This window comes from Bombus bifarius, unplaced genomic scaffold (assembly GCF_011952205.1).
Source record: "Bombus bifarius isolate JDL3187 unplaced genomic scaffold, Bbif_JDL3187 scf7180000008165, whole genome shotgun sequence".
Lineage (NCBI taxonomy): Eukaryota > Metazoa > Arthropoda > Insecta > Hymenoptera > Apidae > Bombus > Bombus bifarius.
Window position 1 is genome coordinate 545,505 of NW_022884487.1, and position 19,412 is coordinate 564,916.

Sequence of the window (19,412 nt, forward strand, 5' to 3'; positions counted from 1 at the left end):
ATATGTTTTCCCATTATCAATTATCAATTACAGCGAAGAAAAACAAATATGTTACGTGCATATTCGATATTAAGAAGATTTGTTAGAAAAATATCAAAATTCATCGTTATTATTTCATACGTATACACCAGTTTAACTTCTGCCATTCATATAAATATTTTGATATTTTTTCAATATATAAGGATATTTTATAATTTTGACGTAATAATTTTTAACTTATAACTTTCTGAACATGTATATGTTCATACTTCAGTAACGAGAGGCATATTTAATAATTATTGAAATTTTTTGCTTAAAAGTATACAAAGAATTGAATTTTTATTTATAAAATATGTCTGCAGAGGATCTCTCTTAAATACGAGAAATTGACAAAATTGAAGTTCTAGAAGGAAGCATAATGTGATAATAGTCACGTAATTGACGATAATCAAATTTGAAAATTCTATAAAATTGTAGCTTTCGTAACAAACGAATAAAAAATGTTATTAAGTCTAGTCAGAAGATTGAAATTGGAATTTCCACATACACGCAAACTAATTTCTTATGTCAAAGAAAATATTACTAGTAAAATCCATTGTTTTATTGCAGCTGCTATTAAGATATAATAATGAACTTTCAGAATCGGGAAAAAAATAATAATTTCTAGCACCAATGAGGTAATGTCATTTGAAACGAGCATATGAAAATTTCCTTCGAATATTTTAGATATCATCGATTTAGAGTGAAATATTAAAAGAAACGTTCTCCGTTTAATTTAGGGAATGCTTACAGTTGATACGATTTCTGTAATGTGCTCCAGGCTAACATTTCCGTAATACTATCCGAAATGCGCAGGAAATTCTGTAATATTCACGAGACACTTCACGAAATTCAGATTCTGGCGCAACTATTTCAATTTACAAATGCTATTATTCCATCAGTATTGTTATATCGTTCCTAGAAAGAGATGAAAATGGATGACTAATATGGAACTCCTGCGGACCTAATGCATCTCGTCCTTAAAACTCTAAACGTACGAACGATGACCATTAAAGTTTTCGTATATAAATCTCTTTGAAGGAATTATCGAATTATGTCGAAAGCAGTTTCTACATATATTTGTACGTGTTACAACATATTTATATTCATATGGTTTATAACGTACAAAAATAATTTTTTTTGTTTGTCTTTTTTAAAGTTTTAGATTCTATTATATTATAACGAAGATAACGAACTACGTATTGATTGGAAAGAGGATGCAACGCAAACGATAGAAACGAAATATAAGTTGTTCGTCACCACATACATCTAGAAACGAAAACAACAATTATATTTATTTATTTTGAGATGTAATTTGAGATATCGCGCGAGATTTATCTCAATTCTACGATTTACAATTTTTCTGACAATAAATTTAGAAACTCTATTTACGATCTTTATATAGAAAAAAGGTACATAACTATGGCAGTGTGCAATATTTATAGACAAAGATTAACTGAAGAACTCCAAAAAAGTAAACTTTATTTCTCCAAGGAATATCGCTAAATTTTGCAAACTCATAGCGCAACCAAAGATATTCGACACGTATTTCTTTTGTCACAAAATACAAAATTCATTCATTGACACAATTCCATCGTCTCTAATAGTTCTCGAAGTATTCTAGCAGATACATTTTCTTCCGTCAATTTTAAAAACCACGCTCATCCCTTGATTGTGATCGATTGCCGATAAAAAGGATACGTGTCGAGCATTTTTGACTGACCTACGAATATGCAAATCTTCGCCAAAATCAGTATGACAATTTCACGTATTGTCTCTTGTAGGTATAAGGATGATGATCAAAGTAAAAATGATAATCAGTAACCAAATATATTGACATATTCATGTAGTATCGGGGAGAAGGGCCTAAGAAACGTCGAGCTAACTATAGACAATGTCGCGAGAGCCGAGGCGCTGTCGGCTCCATCAATGCGTTATCGGGTCCTTCAAATAAATAGCTTCGCCGAAAAGACCTACGTGACCCTGGCTACGAGCGTCCGCGGAACACGTGTGCGGTGGGCCTAGCAAAAGACAAAAGAATGCTACAACGGCCAGAGAGTCAGTTGAGAAGCAGAGTGCGAGTTGAGCGGACACAGAGTGTGAATCGACGTGCGACGATAATATAGTCGGTCCTTTTGTTCTTGAATATCGCTTATTAAACTAGAGTAAACTCTATTTATATTCCTTTTGTTATTGAATATCACTTATTAAAATACATTAAACTTTAAACCTACCATCATTACTTGTCCTTACTCTAAGAATCCATCAGTTACTACATTCATATACTTACAACTTTTTGAACAATTTTCAAGAAAAATTATTTCAATCAACAAAGATAAAAAAATTCCCGTAAAAAATAAATATTCTCTAACCCCGTTATTCTCCTCGGGTCTATATGACCCGAAATAAAAACTATATTTCGATAAATACTATTAAAATATAGATAGTGTTTAAGTATTTACTTTTAGTACTCGACATATCTAAGTCCTGCTATTTTTTCTGTATTCTATACTTTTAAGGACCAAAATATTTAAAAATTTAAAAGGAGATATCTGAAGGGTGAACAAGATTGCACTCTCCAATAATTCATATATGTTATTTAATAAATCAGAGTGATATTAAACTATGAAATCTGGTTACCAGGATCCAATAATTGTTAAATAAAAGTTGAACGTAGTTTACCTCCCTGACACCACAACAGCGTAATCAACAAAGTTAGAAAAACCAACCGCAAATCGTAGCAAGAAACAGTAACCAAAAATGCAGAACTCGGATAAATATCGTTAGAGAGGACCACTTGGTTGGACCAGTCAATTATTCAATTTCCAGCGCAGTTTTATGTTAGCCTAATCAGAAGAACGTCGCAGCGCCGCGTCGTCAGGTGAATGGCTAAAAAGAGGCGTTTCTACGAGGGTTTGAATTTTTGATCAAATTAATTACGCGATCCCTGCCAGTGTAGCGGGCTTAAACCATGAAAGGATAAATTATTGACCATTTGCTCGCCGTAGTAGGTAAGGACCGAATGGACTAGAATTTCCCCGTCAACTTGAAACAGTGAATAAATCCTTGCATGGTCAGCCATGCACGACTGGTTCGTGTAACTTCTGGTCCGGACTTTTTGCCACGGCGTTTTGTCCGTCTTCCCCTTTTGCACGCGCTGAAAGACCAAAAGAATAAACCGTCGCTTCATCCGAGTCGTGCATACTTTATGTGGAAACAGGTGGAATTGAGGGTGAAACACGAATGAAGACTCTATTGACAGAGACTCGTTGACGACTCGTTGATCGGCTTCCATACGAGTAAATACAGGCACATGTATGTATGTAAGTCACTTCATAAGTAATACGATCGTTTCTCGTATATTAAATGAAAAAGAAAAAAACGAATTATGTGTTGGTAATTAATCAATGATGAATTTGTCCTTATTTTTTTAACTCTTTAACCCTTTATCTTTTTCCATAAAGATAACTTTATGGAAACAGTACATGGAACAGTACATAAGTACTGTATATACAAATTTATGTACTAGATTATGTACTGTATACCATTTGTATAAAACTTCGATTGTAATAATTTTTGAGATCTCAAACTCAGTTTTCAAGTCACGTCATTTATGAGATGATCTAATATTTTAATACGTATTGGGTTGGCGACTAAGCGATTGCGGATTTTGTCAATACCACCTAATAACAAAATCCGCAATCACATAGTTGCCAACCCAATAGATGTTCAATGTCGCTCGAACGTTTCCAAATACTTGTTTTTAACATAATATGATTTAATTATATAATTAGAGGTAAAAATTATACGTTGACAAATCCTAAACGCTTTCTGTCTTATTATTTTTTATTAATGTAACGTGATGAAAGTGATTTAAAGATTAATAGATATATAATAGAGTGTTGGCATCTGATAAAGTAGAATAAGTTATGGCAAGATTTGTCGACAAAATTGGCAGCAAAACATCCCAGTAAAGACTATCTATTATAGTTTCTAAGATACAGATTACCTTACTGCGTTTAAGTTTAGACAATAATCAGACCGTGAATACATTTCAAATAAATCAAAATATACATATAAAATATAATATTAACCCTTTAGCAATCTTAATAAAGTAACAAAGAACTCGATATGAATTAGTAGTAGTAATTATTTCCTTATAGTTGAGATTTTTTCCATTTCTGTTATCCGATACAAGTAATACGTACTTTCAACTTTTTATAAATAGAAAATAGATATTAATAACTGTATGACGTAATGGCCTTTAAGATTAAGAAATTAAACTGTAAGATTAGGTTATGCTATAAAAAGATGAAGTTTATCGGAAAATTGGCGCCGGATTTTGCCTCCATTTACAATCGTATTTTGAAATTCCTGCAAATTCCACATTATTTAAAATAGCCTTGTTGAGTGAAGACAAACAACTTCTTGAAATTACAAGTAGTTCAATTATACATACGTATATATATGTGTGTGTGTGTGTTTTACCGCCGAAACAAAAAGTACAAAAGTGCAGTATAATATTGCTAGAGAAATTATTCGTTGTCAGAAATTTGATAAACAGATTGCTCTATTGGAAGGTGCATCTTAATTACATATCGCTTTTTATTGGGTTGCCAACTAAGTGATTGCGGATTTTGTCGTTACTACCCAATGACTCACTCACTTAGGTGCTAAACCAATATATAAGTGACAGATAAAAAGTTTGTAAAGGGGGAAGGTTTCGATTCTTTTCTAGAGAGGTTGTTAGATTGTTCAGATCTTTATAAAACTTTGCCATAGTAGTAATATTTCATTTTAATATTCGAAAGTTTGCATCTTCAAATTTATAAGAGTATTAATTGAACAGCAAATAACTGTTTGATTTCTAACGTTCTGATAACGAATATAGCTCTGTTTAGACGTTTGTGTTGCGAGCAACTCTCAAAAACAAAAATTTAGTAATTAAAAATTATTACTTGTCTTTTACCTTTTTAAATGTATTTCAGCAATGTTAAAATTAGACTGAGTTTAAATCGAGTGTTTTAGTATCGCGACAAATGTATAAAAGTATACGTGTTACATACATACGTAGAATTTGTGAATAATATTGCCTCATTTTGTAAATTGAAATTTAAGTAAATTACACATGGAACTCCTGTTTGTTACATTTGGAGTACAAGCCGTATTACTGCGCGTATGATTAAATGTTGTAACGGAAGGGGTTAAAGGCATTTCATGTAAGTATAGTTGATAACATCGATATATTTGCATGTTTCCTTGGTGTTATCGTACCTGACGTATAATAACATAGAAATAAAGTTTATTTTTAGGATAGACTGAAACTAGAAATTAGAAAGTCAAATCAGGCGTAAACATATGCGAAAATTCACACAATAAAATCGGATAATAATCACACTGACGACATATCAAATGTATGTAAATAGAACCGTATGAAATTTTTAAGAATATACAGAACAAGGAAACGAGGATAAATAATAAAGTAAATCAAAATTTTAATCTGGTCACATCTTTTTCACAAAACCATCCAACGAAACTTTAATATTTCATATTGACTTTATATTAATAATTAATAAATATAACCTTTTTCACAGCATAAGGAAATTCGGTCCTGAAAAAATCCTAAACTCTCGTTTCTTTATAAATCACGGCTGACGATTCAAAGCCAGATTTTTTGGATAGACACGTAGTTTAAAAAGTGAACTGCATTTAAAGTCAACGATAAGAAAAATTCTCGATCGATTAAAAATGCTTAGATAAAATAGGATAAATTAAAAAAATGATAAAAATTAAAACAGTAACATAGTCGATGCATTTTGATTCTTGGATATTCTTATCCAAGTTGTACTTTGCCAGTATCAATTATTTAGGAGCCGATGAAATGTTTATAGTATATTAAATTAAAAAGTTTATTTTTAACCAAGAATCACGCATAGTAAGGAATAAAAATGGAAAAAAGATGGAAAACAGAGGGAATGTGAAATCGTATCGTATGCATCTATTAACGTAAAAAGCCCGGAGCGAGCTCTCTATACGAAAGAAGTTGAATTATTCATAAATGTTTCTGGTACGTAACGGCATCGATAAAAGGAGAGGAAAGCTGATAAAACAGAAAAGACGTCGACATTTTTCCCCTATTTTCATATCTTATCAACCGACAGTGCCCAACGTAGCTTTGAATACATTTCATCGACTTCGGCTAAGAAGACTGCAACGAGCTTCTGTAATTTGCAAGCTATTCGAATTTTATCATCCCTCCCTTACGCTTACTGCAAACCTTCGACTAGCTACTGAATATGTATATCGTCTATCTTTTCCACCCATTAGCCAATGCGTCTCTCGAAAATCAAACGATCTCCATGGAATCCCAACGACGAAAAAGTGATATTAACAATTTACATAGCTTAGAAGCATGACAATATTAAGATCAGACAAGCTAAGTTCGAATATTAGTTTCGAAGCCTGATTTCATTAGACATTGTTTTGATTAAATAAGTAATTAATTTGTTTATTAATGTCGCATCAACCTCTAAGGATATTAGCATCACGTGACATAATTTACACGAGTGTCAAAATGTTTTACATTTTATTACAAAATTATTTTATTATTTATTATAAAAAGCTAATTGTATTATTAACACTAGAACTACCGATAATTAACACGACACTATTTCTACCAAAACGAGTCAAAATAAGTGGTCTTTAAAAAATACGTAATAATAGAATATTTTTTTACAGAAGGATAATGGAATATTTTATTACTTTTTTACAGAAGGAATTCCATGTCATGTGGTACATTTTTGGTATTATTAATCCATCTAGGACCATGATCCCTAAACAAAGATTGACACATTTGTAGCATTGTAAAACCAGTCATTTTGACTGGTGTGGTATTTCTAGTGTTAACGATCTAGCGATTGATTCGAAATTTTCCTGATACCTGATATCATCATATTGTATAATACGCAGTAAAAATTGTAAAAACGTGTGGGAAGTTATACAAAACGAGGAAACTGGTTAATTGGAGTTCGATAAACAGATTGCAGGACCCATTTACGCTAAGTACCAGTCATTTTTAATGGTATTGGTATAAATAGCCTTGATATAAAATTATTTTAAGTCTGAATACATAAAAAAGAAAATAAAATTCAGTATATTATTCTTTTAGTTATCGTTGCGAAAGTCATTACATCATTACGGAAAAAAATATAACATGAAGTAGGAATTTTAAAATAAAATTGTAAAACTAGTCAATTTGACTGATGTGGTAGTTCTAGTGTTAAATAAAAACACGCTTATATTAGGTCTTAGAGTATAGCGAATTTTTCTTTGAACAGTCAATTAGTTTCTGCGTGTGTGCTGGTTTTATCAACGTTTCCCGAATATCAATACCAGTTGCATACCTCGAGTTACCCAATTGCGTAATAAATGTCGTAATTGGGATATTGCATTCTTCGCGTACTTTTAGTGATTTATCCGTTAGGCGTCCCATGCGTTACGGTCTAATTAATTCTAAGTCTAGTCATGATCATTTGATCTTTTGTATTTATTTTATTGACTTGAATTTTATAATTAAAGTAACGAATTAGTTTGTGCATGTTCGAAGTTTTGGTTTCCCAAATGGAGTTGCATTGGAAATTAACAATTCTGTTCATATTGTTTTAATTAAATGATCCGTAATTATTACTAAACTGCGAATGTTCATGTAAACTTGTTTTTTTCTGGATATAATTAACCTTCGAATACATACAGTGCTTATCAACATACAAATACGTATTTGATTTACAGTTTATTATTACGATAAATTATACATTTCATGCACAGATGTATCGTACCTACATTTATTACTATAAACTATAATTCATGCTATTAAATATGAAGCATCGCCATTCTATATTTGCGTTATAATCTTTGCGTGCTAATCCAAAAATTTCACAGTTAATCGTAGCTATTACTTTCTCTTATATTTCAAATATGATTACAGTACACTAAAATGTGGTGAAAATTGTATACAGCTAACAGGGTGAACAATTTATTCTATTTCCACAAGAATTAATTTTCGATTTGTTCATACGCCCTACACATACACATATAGTCATCTGGTAACAAACTTTTTTTACAAATAAAAAAGATATAAAGCGAGAATACAAATTTTTGAAACTATTCTTTTATAACTTTATAACACATAAATTGGTAAATTGAAAGGAAGATGTTAAGAAATGGCCATTTTTAAAAAATGTCTGCAGGACATTTAAGAGCATCTCTCAAGTAACAAAGAATGTTCTTAGGGTTTATCCGAAATGTGATGGGAAAGTTGAGAAGAACGAGTGCAAAGATGAAAAAGTAGCAGCGGTTAGCCTTATCCGTGCGTTACACTTAATCTTCGTTCTCTTCAAAATCTGATCCAGCTACAGAATAATTGTCCATCTGTATCGACGTATTGATTCTTCGGAAATTCCGCTGATAAATCACTCGAAGTTCGAAATCGAGTAGATCTGAAGTATCACCGGATTGTTGCTACGTGAGAACAATAGCCAACAACGATCTTGTGATACTTGGAATTTGTTCGATTCTGAACTTTCAATCGATTTACCAGCAGAATTTCTGAAAATTATTTTATAGATGGATCAGTATCTGAAGAAAATGAAGATTAAATGTAATCTGTAGGGAAATTTGACCGCTGCCACTTTTTCATTCTGGCACTCATTTTTTTCAGCATTCCCATCTCATCTCGGATAAATGCCAGTAACATTTTCTGTTCCTTGAGAGACATTGTTAAATGCGTGAATTTTTCGCTCGCAAGCAGATCCAAAAGTGGTCATTTTTTAACATCCTCCTTTCATAATGTACATGAGAAAATCATACATTTAAAAGTTGAGTACGTGAAAGATTTGTTTCCAGATGAAGATATTTTCATCCTTTAAAATTAGAAATCTCTCAATGTTACAGCTCACAGTAAGAAGTAAAAGTGAACACACGTGCTTTATTGAAACGGAATAATTTTCTTAAGACGACCAAACTACTTGATTTCTTTCAGAAGTTAGAGGAACTGGCTCGAACATGTGACAAACTTTTTGAAGAAAGTGAAATTTGTCGGAATCACGAAGAAACAAATAAATGTTACTTTTTTACAACATTTTTATCTGGGTCTGTAATGGAAATTAGGACAACGAATTGGTACCAGTGTTATGTACCTGTGTTCTGAAAATTTTATCGAAATCAATTAATGTTGCTACGAACTGCAAACGACTAAAAACGGATGAAAATTACAGTTTTCGCAACTTCCGGTCTAAAATCTAAAGATTATTATGTCTTTGGTCGCCTGTTTCCGTATCAACCGATTTCGACAAAACCCTCAGCATATAGCCACATAATTGACATAGATCAGCAAAATGTGTTGGAGACAAAAATGTTGCAAAAACCAATTGTAATTCCTTCAACACTTTTCTCGCATATCACCTAGTAAACTAATCCTCGAAATTTCTCAGAACGAATCAAGCGATTGATTTTGATTGAATTTGAAAAAAAAGTTATTCTGTCTTGAAGGACGTGTTGTTCACTTTGGCTCGCTGTGAATATTATACTGGACATTTTGCTCTGAATATGGCGAATATTTGTCCATATTAATGCATTCTAAACCCTTCAACGCATTTAATATTCTCATAAATGCATAAATATCTGCGATTTAATTATGTCACAGTTCGTGCGAGACCAGCAAGTGTCCTAATGCTTATGAATGAAGGTAGTTCACAGGGAAAGTTTATCGCATAGATCATCTGGTTAGTAGATATAAATCTTTCCTCGCAGAGCATCGATCAAGCCCGGGACAGAATTTATATCCTAACGATTACACGTGAAGGCGCAAGCTGGACGAATTTATTCTTCGGTTCCCCTGGCTCAAAAATATGCCTCTGAAGCATTTTTCAGGAGAAGTGACATAAGTTAGCAATGAAGTCGGTCATTTTTTCCACTTTAATTAATAATCAACGTTAACTTTTTGACACAGGTAATTCCTCAAATTTTTTATATCTTTTATATCCAAATTAGAGACTCTGGCATCTTCTGCGTTCTTATTGCATTATATTTGTCGCATAAATCAAACTTTTTTTTAATACGAATTACAAATTACTTCTTTTAAGCACCTTGCAATAATACAATTGGACGAAATATGCACTACTTTGTTCAATAATCTTCTAGCGTGTACAAACTGGTGATATTATTCTATCAGTGTACAATTTCTGTTGTTTCTGAGTAAAAACGTGACCTCGGAAAGGTTAAAGCTTGACTGATAAAACAATATTTACATATTTACTCAATTATTCAATATTTCTTTGATAAGTGAAGAAATTTTTAAATACGAGTGTATAGTAAGTTCCTTCATTCTTATGCATTTAGTTTTACTATTATGGAATCTTCAAATGCTAAATATTCTAAATTTAAATGGTTTATACGAAGCATCATCATTTGTTGCAAATGCAATATATATGTTTATTCTGCGTTATTCTTATAATTGGACTCTTTAGAAAATCGAATGCGCTATTCTAATAATCGAATTTTTCAAATAACCGAATAACTTCGTTTTCAGGTCAGAGTAGATCATTTACTTCGAATTATTTCATAAACATAATCATTAAAATGAAAACACACGTAATAATGCCTTTCAACTTTTCTCACAACGACATCATGCTCTAGTCTCTTATTAATTAATGTTCCGATACGCTCGATAATAATTAATATTTTCATAATTGAAGTTGCTCTGTGCACCTAAACTACTGCCTTAACTATTGTGTTCATTTCATGAAAGCAGAAATGGATGAAGCATAATTTTTTCTATCAGTCATTTCTATATTTCACACTAATACCCATCTAAAGCACATTAACGTTGAGAGTGCACATAGCACATGCTACACGGCGACTACATTACATTTATCTACACAGATAAAGTTTAAATCCAAATTTGTACCAAAGAAAATATAAAATTCCCGCAGTATTGTTCTTTAAAAAAAGTATTCGATATTTACATAATAATTCGTGTGAAACTGTGACATAACTACGCCAAAAAAAAAAAAACAGTTATCATAATAATTAAATGAACTTTTGTCAGCCAAGTTCATTTAACGACGAAATTAAGAAACTTCCGACAGGGTTGGTTATTAACCAAGTAATTAGCTAAATTAGCCGGCTGATGTTATGCTTCTACAATCAGCCTTCTATTGAGAATATGTAGATTTAGATCTCCTGAATTGCAGAACTAATTTCCTAATTAAAGACTGTGAGTTTCAGAAATAGAAAACTAAGAAATCCCAGACATTGCGAAATTAGCTTAAACGTGAATTGGTTTTGATTTATGGTGAATAATATCGTTGAAAGCGTTTGTATAAAATATTCGCAAGAAAAATTATGAAGTAAAATACTAGGCATAGAACAGATACGGATAATAAGACAAATATATATACGCGCACAACACGCTTTACATTTCTATTAATAATATATAATATATGTATAATATATTATATAGGATATATAATATATGTATAATATACGATAATAAATTAGCATGTTAAAAAATATTTATAATCTTGCTGGTTTTGAAAAGAATGGAACAACATAATTAACAGAGAATCAAAGCATAATTATAACACGAGTAGGAAATTCAACATAAACTAATTATTTCAATTAATTGAATTAATTAATTTAAGTGCATAATATACGTACATTAATTTATTATCTATCTTTTGACGATGCAAAATTATTTAATAACTTATAAACAACGTGAAAGTTTCCTATTATAATTTAAAATATATTTGTTTCCTCTAGAATAATTTTGAACCAGTCTATTAATTACATAATTTTATAGTGATTTTTATCTTAATAAATAAGTTTCAATTCATCATATTTCATATTGCATACATCTTTAAAAATGTAAAAATAACTTAATTTCGACTACGCTACTGCTTCTAAATATATTTACAAAATTGAAAATTTGCAATCGTATGAAAAATATCTTGTTAAACAGACCTTTCACTCCTTTTTTTAACAACAAAGAGACTAAGAATTTTGAGCGCTATTCAATGAAAATCTACATCCAAAACAAATAAGTAGAATGAATGAACATCCCAGTCTTTTTGCCACTATCATGCAAAGATTATCATATAGAAACAAAAATAAAGTAATTCGTATCGAACCGTATAAAGCACACAAGATCAATCCCCAAAACATCTCAAAGTGCAAATCCAAACGTAAATATGAAAAAACGCAGCCTCTTCGCATCTCCAAATATCCAACGATAACACGTTTTGGCAACAAGTTCCTCCAGACAGCAATATTCCTCTCGCGTGTGCTGGCAGATCGAACGATCGCCACGTTGATCAAATTATCATGAAACAAGTGGAATCCCGGTGGAGAACATCATTGAATTACATTAAATTGCTCGGCGAAAAAATTCTCCGACGATCGAACTGGGTGCGCATTTAGCAGCTTGCGACTCCTTCGATCGATCGAGAAAGGAGAAAGCAACGCACTTACACAGGTAGCAGTGACACAGTGCCATTCGTTATTCAGAGTGCTACTCCCTTCAGCTCATATTAATTTAAAACGCTCGTTTAAGGTCGTAAGGGATGGTAAATTTACTCTCTGTTTTTTTCTCTTTCTTTTTTAGCTCGGTCGACTCCGCTAATAGAGCTGCCTTTCTACACGAGGCACCTAGTGGCTAGAGTCGTATCCGACGTTCGAGTTTCTCTCTGTTGCACAGCCATAGGCAGAAGAGAAAGGAAAACGCGGCGAAAAATCTGAATGCGCGGCCTCACCAAGCCAGAACCAAGGCATAATTACGAAAACGCATTTATGAGCCGACGCGTATGAACGTTATAGAAATACGGGACCAGAGAAAAAACGTTAAAGCCTGGCATCGACATCGGAAAATTATTTTCTCAGCGACATTCCGATACATCGACCATCGACCGTCTCAAAAGCCTCTGGCTGCGCGTTTGAATTCGTATTTCCTAGCGCGAGTAATATTTCATAAAAAATGGAAAATGAAATATGGTTTTTTAGAAGTAATGCTAGTTTGCTCGGGGAAACGGTGTTTATGCTAAACTATTTAAGTGTACAAATATTGTATATTTATCTAAATATAATAGATGTACGTAAGAATATTAATGAAAGATGAAACGCATATTTTTATATTAAGATTGGAATATAGTATTCATATTTGAATAAATAGTGCTTATATCAAAATATATACATATGTGAGGATTATATATAGTAACACAGGACAATTTTTTATTGACTTCGTTCTCACTTTTATCAAATATTTCTCTCTTATCACCTTTATCAAAATATTTGTCTATTTTGTTACTCGTCAAAGTTTTGCTCCTAACTTATGTTGATTCCATCATCATGTTCATTTAAACTGAATGTATCTATTTAATAACATATTAGTATCATAAAATGGCATCTATGATAAATGAATTATATTTACTTCTATGTATATAAATTATTATTTAATTTGATTAGCTGCAATCACCCTTGATACTTTCAAATTGTTCTGTTTTCCCGTTTGCAACCATTGTGCCCTTGTAAAATATTTCAATAAATAAATTACCATTCGTTCGATTACCACAGCCAAACTGGATTTAATTAATTTCAGTAATCAATAATTAAATACAAAAACATGCAATTACTTCTAGATAAGTATACATGTATTAAAGAAAAAATATGTTGTAATGAATTTATGCATTGAAAATATGGAACATTAATTCCACATACGTTCCTTTATCGTCATTTTTTTTATGGCTAGTCCATACATTTGATTTTGAACGTATGAACGTGAAATTATATTTTCTCGATATATTTCTATTCCTTTTAAATATTATTAAAATTATAATATTAAAAATCAATGATATAATAATTATATATAGAGTTTCAATAAACAAATATAAGTATCACTGATTCCTCTACACAACATAATACGAAAGATAACATAGAATATGTAATATAATAATATGAAATGTTTAAATATCATTTGATATTTGCGAATATGAAGATTTACAGAATTTACTTCAATAAACCAGAATTTGATAAAATTATGTTAAATATAAATACAGTCCATGAGATAATTAGAAAATCAAAAGAATACTACTTTCAAGTGAGGTAATCAGTATTTTAAAAATTCTCGAATCGTATAGGCTAAATATTTAACGAACGTTCTTTCATCTTTGGTTTTGTTCCTTTTGCAGAATTATTTGATGAATGTTTTGCAGAAACATTGTTATTTGATTAATACTGCAGAAAAGAGATACACCGATTATTTTAGATATTGTACGTAGATTAATGCTGCATAATGAACTTGCACGAGTTTTGCGAATACTACGAAAGACATATACATATAGCACAATGAACATTAATTACAGTAGCATAAATCGTTATCCATATCACAAGATATAATAACTGATATTTTCTATCTCCAACAGTGAAATAGAATTATTAATGGCTGCTAAATATAAATCATGATCGTCTGTTGACACTTGATATATAATTAATGTAGTTAGATCAATTAAAAAATATTTGTGGAAATAAAATTAAATCGAAATTACTCTCGATAATATTACTCCAGTCGTGGTCCCGAAATGTCAAGTTAATGTTTAACGCGATATATTCTTACAACGTTCGTAAATTTTCGTTAACCACATTTTATGGGTCGCAGGAATTATAATACCATAATGAAAATATTCGAATGTTACAATTTGCATGTATGAAATGCGTGGATTTCCAATTTAGTACGAATATTTGTATGATATACGAAACCAGTATAAAAGTAAAATATAATAAAAATATAACGAGATTTCTGTAATAAATGATCAAATATTTTCGTGTAAACTTCAAACTCAAACGTTATTTTACGAATAAATTGAATAAGAGACCATTGGTTTTGCTATAAAAATACTTTTGTTCACCATCGTATAATGAAACGTTCGTATTTAAATTACGAAATGATTTAAAAAACGAGAAAATATGAAACTTCGAGTACAAAATTCACGTAGAGGAGTGAATTTGTATTTTTTACTTCAAACCTCTACGTATTCAGTTTCATATATAAAAATTGTCACGATATATTTGCGTAACATATTTTTTGGTTTTAATTTGTTGCTAGACAATTTCAGAATTAACAACATCGAGGTTTACAAACAAAGGAATAAAATTGATGGGAAGCGTATGTTTGTTCGATTCATCTTATTTATTTTATCTGATCCAACTTATCGATGAAGTCAATATTAACCTGGTGCACACAATCGTGATATATTACAATGACTTCTGATGGAATCTGTTACGTTATGAATCTACGACGTACAACGTATATACGTGTTCACGATCGCATTTCAATGTTTGTTTCTCTGGAAAATAATGATTCGATGAAATATGAAGTATCCGCGATTTGCCTATACGTATTTGCAAAATTTGCGAAAGTTTAAGTCGTATTGGTAGATCAGTTGGTAAGCATCGACGTCAACAAGATTTGTTACTCACAGGATTGTATACTTCCTAATGATTCTTAAATAAAATCATACACGTCAAAGACATATCAAAATTTGTTGAGAAATTTATCATAATATATTTAATATTTTTCAAACCTTAACAGTCACGTGCATTGATATCAATTTCTATTATGTTTATGAATTTCATACTCTTCGTGGCAATATCTTTATTTTTATGTGTTATACCGTAATGCATATCGTTATATATCTCGTGCAGCTTCTTATCTTGATCTCTGTGCTAAATTCAAATATTGATTAGAGTCTAGACTTCTAATAATACGATAGTTCCATGATAGGATGATAAGGAAACTAGATAAAATGTAACATACATTTCTATTTCTGTATTTCCTTCTTTAACGTATGTTCGCAATTTCTGTTGAATTGAAGCTGATGTTTCTTAGAAATTCAGACTAATTTCAAAACTAGTCATTTTTATAGATTCGTCACATATTTAAATAAAACTAACTTTAAATGCATATGCGATATGAATAATTTATAAGCTTTTATCATTTCAAAACACAAATAAATTATAACACAGGTATAAAAAATCTGTAAAGTATTGTCCTTTTTCAACTATTCCCCTTGTTATTCTTTCTCCAACTGCGATTAGAAAACAAGGATATTAACTTGTGGACAAAAATCGTTATATCCTCTTTGTATAGCAATAAAACACAGAAATACAAATATACCAAGATATATCGAAATTCAGTTGAACTTTTAACAGCCTTCACTTGCTTCCAATACTCATGGATTACGAAAGAAAATAACATAGAAAATAAGATAGTTCATTATCTTTGCCTCTTACAATCAGTAATTTCAATATCAGTCGTAACAAGACTGCGAATATTTATGCAAATTCATATTTTTCCGAATATAATTGAAAAACTGAAGCTTGGATAAGAGGTTATTTCATACGTTAAATACTACAAAAACTACTACACTTCAGATATTTTATATATTTTTACATATTCCGTGGATTTTGTATTTCTGCATTTCCAAATTATTGAGATATGTATAATTTTGTATGCTAGATTAGATTACCCGCGTAGTAGTGACACACGTATGTGAGTACGAGTGTATGAAAGTATGTGTGTGCACAGCGTGTCGAAAAACAGATGAATGCAATTGTTCCGTTCGTAGTGTGGTATAGAAGATGGTGAGACAAACAGAGTGCTGAAACGCGTCCAAATATATATCGACGAAGATCCTGTAAATCATTTATCAAATAAGCTAAAACTATTTTAATATAAATTCTAAGTGTAATCTAAGTATTCCTTTACTTTTATTTCAGCGATTAAGATCCACAATTCTCAACACTAATTTCCTACAGACGCAAAAAAATCCGCGGTCTTAGTCATAAAACTACATTTTATAAGATTACAATGTTTCCTCGAACCGCTCGTCGTTTGGAGAACAAGTACATGAACCTATAAAGGCTCTTGGAAAATAAGAATTCTGCTGAATTTTTCACGGGCAGCGTACACAGAGAAACTACTGTACGTAGAATTCCCCAGCTACGCCAACAGGAAACCGTATAAAACAGTACAAAACTCGTGGTCCCAGGAAGCTCATAAATTCAGCCTAGACCAGAATCCAAAAACGAATAGCTCAAAAAGAATCGAACCGCGTATCGTGGCAAAATAAAACGCCGTAGCTTCTCCTATCCTTCTATGCTGGATTCCACGGTTGCTACGCGATATCTCCGAAAACTGGTCTACACAAACGACTGTGTGTACCGTGAAAAGGTGCATAAATCCAGCTGGATGGATGTGTCGCGCATAAAACTCTAAACTCGATTGCCAGTGTCGGTGCGTGAATCAATAAAACGTTGCTTTATTCGAAAACGATAAGCTTTCACGGCGACAGGTAATCTGTCCAAGTGTCAGCCCGTGTTATTTCCATTTGAAAACATACCCAATTCCACTATTTATATATATATTTCTTGCTTTCTTGCTTTCGCTCCTTTTCCTTTTGTTACAGCCCCTTTTAGTTTCTTCACTGACACGAAGCAAGCAAACTTCAAGCATTGATTTTCCACGGCCCCGGAGGGACCGATTTCCCAGTAGTGTGCACGTCGTGTCACGAAGTTATACATGGTCCTGAGAAGAAGAGAAGTCGTGCGGCAGAAACGTGTGCGATGCGGTTTACCCTTGCGCTGGTTATTACTTCCTTCCGCTTGTTGCACTGAATCGATTCTGACTTCGACCGCCGAACATCTCCCAGGGATTATCGTTGACTCTTCAACGACCACGGATCTCCGCTAATTTATCAGCGAAAACAACGTGGCTGTATAAACTACAGGGTTCGATTGTTTGTGTTTCACGGTCGGCCACCAATCATGGACCACGATGATACAATGATACGACGTTGTTCGTAGCTATGTTTTCAGTCATCTCGGGTTAAGGCTTGATCCCTTAACCGATCCATTAACCTATCAGAAACAACATTTAATCTGTAACTTTCTCAGTTACAGTACATTATCGAATTTTGCGTTTTAGCATTACGGTTATAGAATCGCAAGTTATAGAATCGCAAGAATTTTCTGAATCTTTTAGCTAAAGCTTTTCTAGTCGTCATTTCTTCTTCCACTCGTTCCTTACAATTTAACAAGGTATGAAGAAATTACGAAGATGTTCAACATTACGATATTAATTTTCTTTAAATCATCGAATATTTTCGTTATAGCGTAGAATATTTCTGATTTATGCAATGGACTTCTGTGTAGTATCCGCTACTTTAATACATTTTTTATGACATTCAATTCTTTTATAATAATAAGTCGCTCTATATGCGTGCTGGTGACGACGTATTTTTAAGGGTCGTCGGTGTCAGTTACATTGGCGTTATTTAGCCTTGTGTATGGCCAGTGAAAATGCAGGAGAAAATAAGCAGATATTCAACGATAGCATATATCTCGAAGTCACGTAACCATCGGGTATCGAGAGTGAATGAGAGGGTTTAGAAAGGCTCTCCTTTAACGACCTCTCAGTAGCTACAAAATACTTTCGCAAGTATCCTTATTTTCCAATTAAGCATTTTGTTTTATTTACGTTCTACGTTTCACTTTCATAATATCAAATTCTTGTAATCATATTGTATTGGGTTGGCAACTAAGTGATTGCGGATTTTGTCAATAACACCTAATGACAAAATCCGCAATCACTTAGTTGCCAACTCAATAGTATCGTGGACAGATTGCCTGAAAAATATCGTGTAAACTGTAAACAACGTTGCGAGAAAGCCTAAGTGCCGACAGGCCGAAAGGGTCGGGAAACTTCAATGGGCCAAGCGGCCAATCAATGCGTCGTTGGTCCTTCAGTCGAATAGTTACGTGAAAGAAGGCCTACATGACCATGATCGCGGACGGTTACGGAACGCGTACGTGATGGGGGTATGAGAAAAGACAAAGGGATGCTCAAGGGAAAAAGACGAATTAATAGTCAATCGTTAACTAAGAGTCAAGTTGTGAGGAGTCGAGAGTTGAGTTGCCGAGTTGTTATGAGTTGTAAGCTATTAGTTGAGTTGTGAATTACCCATTTAGTCGTCTTAGTTATAGCACATTACTGTATTTAGTTCACGTTAAATAATCATCGTTTCCTGTTTAATCCATCCTAAATAGATCCATCTATCAATAAACTTATCATTTAGGATAGAAATCATCGGAAACCCTAATTTCTAATATTTCTGAATAAATAAAATCCTATAATTCGAAAGCACTACTGAATGATTCGAAATTTAATACACTCGTACTTAATTCATTGCTACCTACGCAAATAATAAGTAATAAATGCAACGGTATACAAATACCTTTTGTATATTTTGTGTATCCGATCCATCAAACAAACTCTGATCTCGTTTCTT

General features: G+C 32.2%; 1 protein-coding gene and 1 long non-coding RNA gene across 3 annotated transcripts in view; one reads left to right on the forward strand and one right to left on the reverse strand.

Annotated features, from left to right (window-relative positions):
* The window catches only part of LOC117208986, a 28,856-nt gene extending 15,613 nt beyond the window's left edge, over positions 1 to 13,243 (forward strand). Inside the window, exon 3 of the long non-coding RNA XR_004487817.1 lies at positions 12,677 to 13,243. This is a non-coding gene — a long non-coding RNA (uncharacterized LOC117208986). The remainder of the gene's footprint in view (positions 1 to 12,676) is intronic.
* The window catches only part of LOC117208983 (beta-1,4-galactosyltransferase galt-1), a 167,718-nt gene that overhangs the window by 100,875 nt on the left and 47,431 nt on the right, over positions 1 to 19,412 (reverse strand). The gene's annotated exons all lie outside the window — the stretch shown is intronic.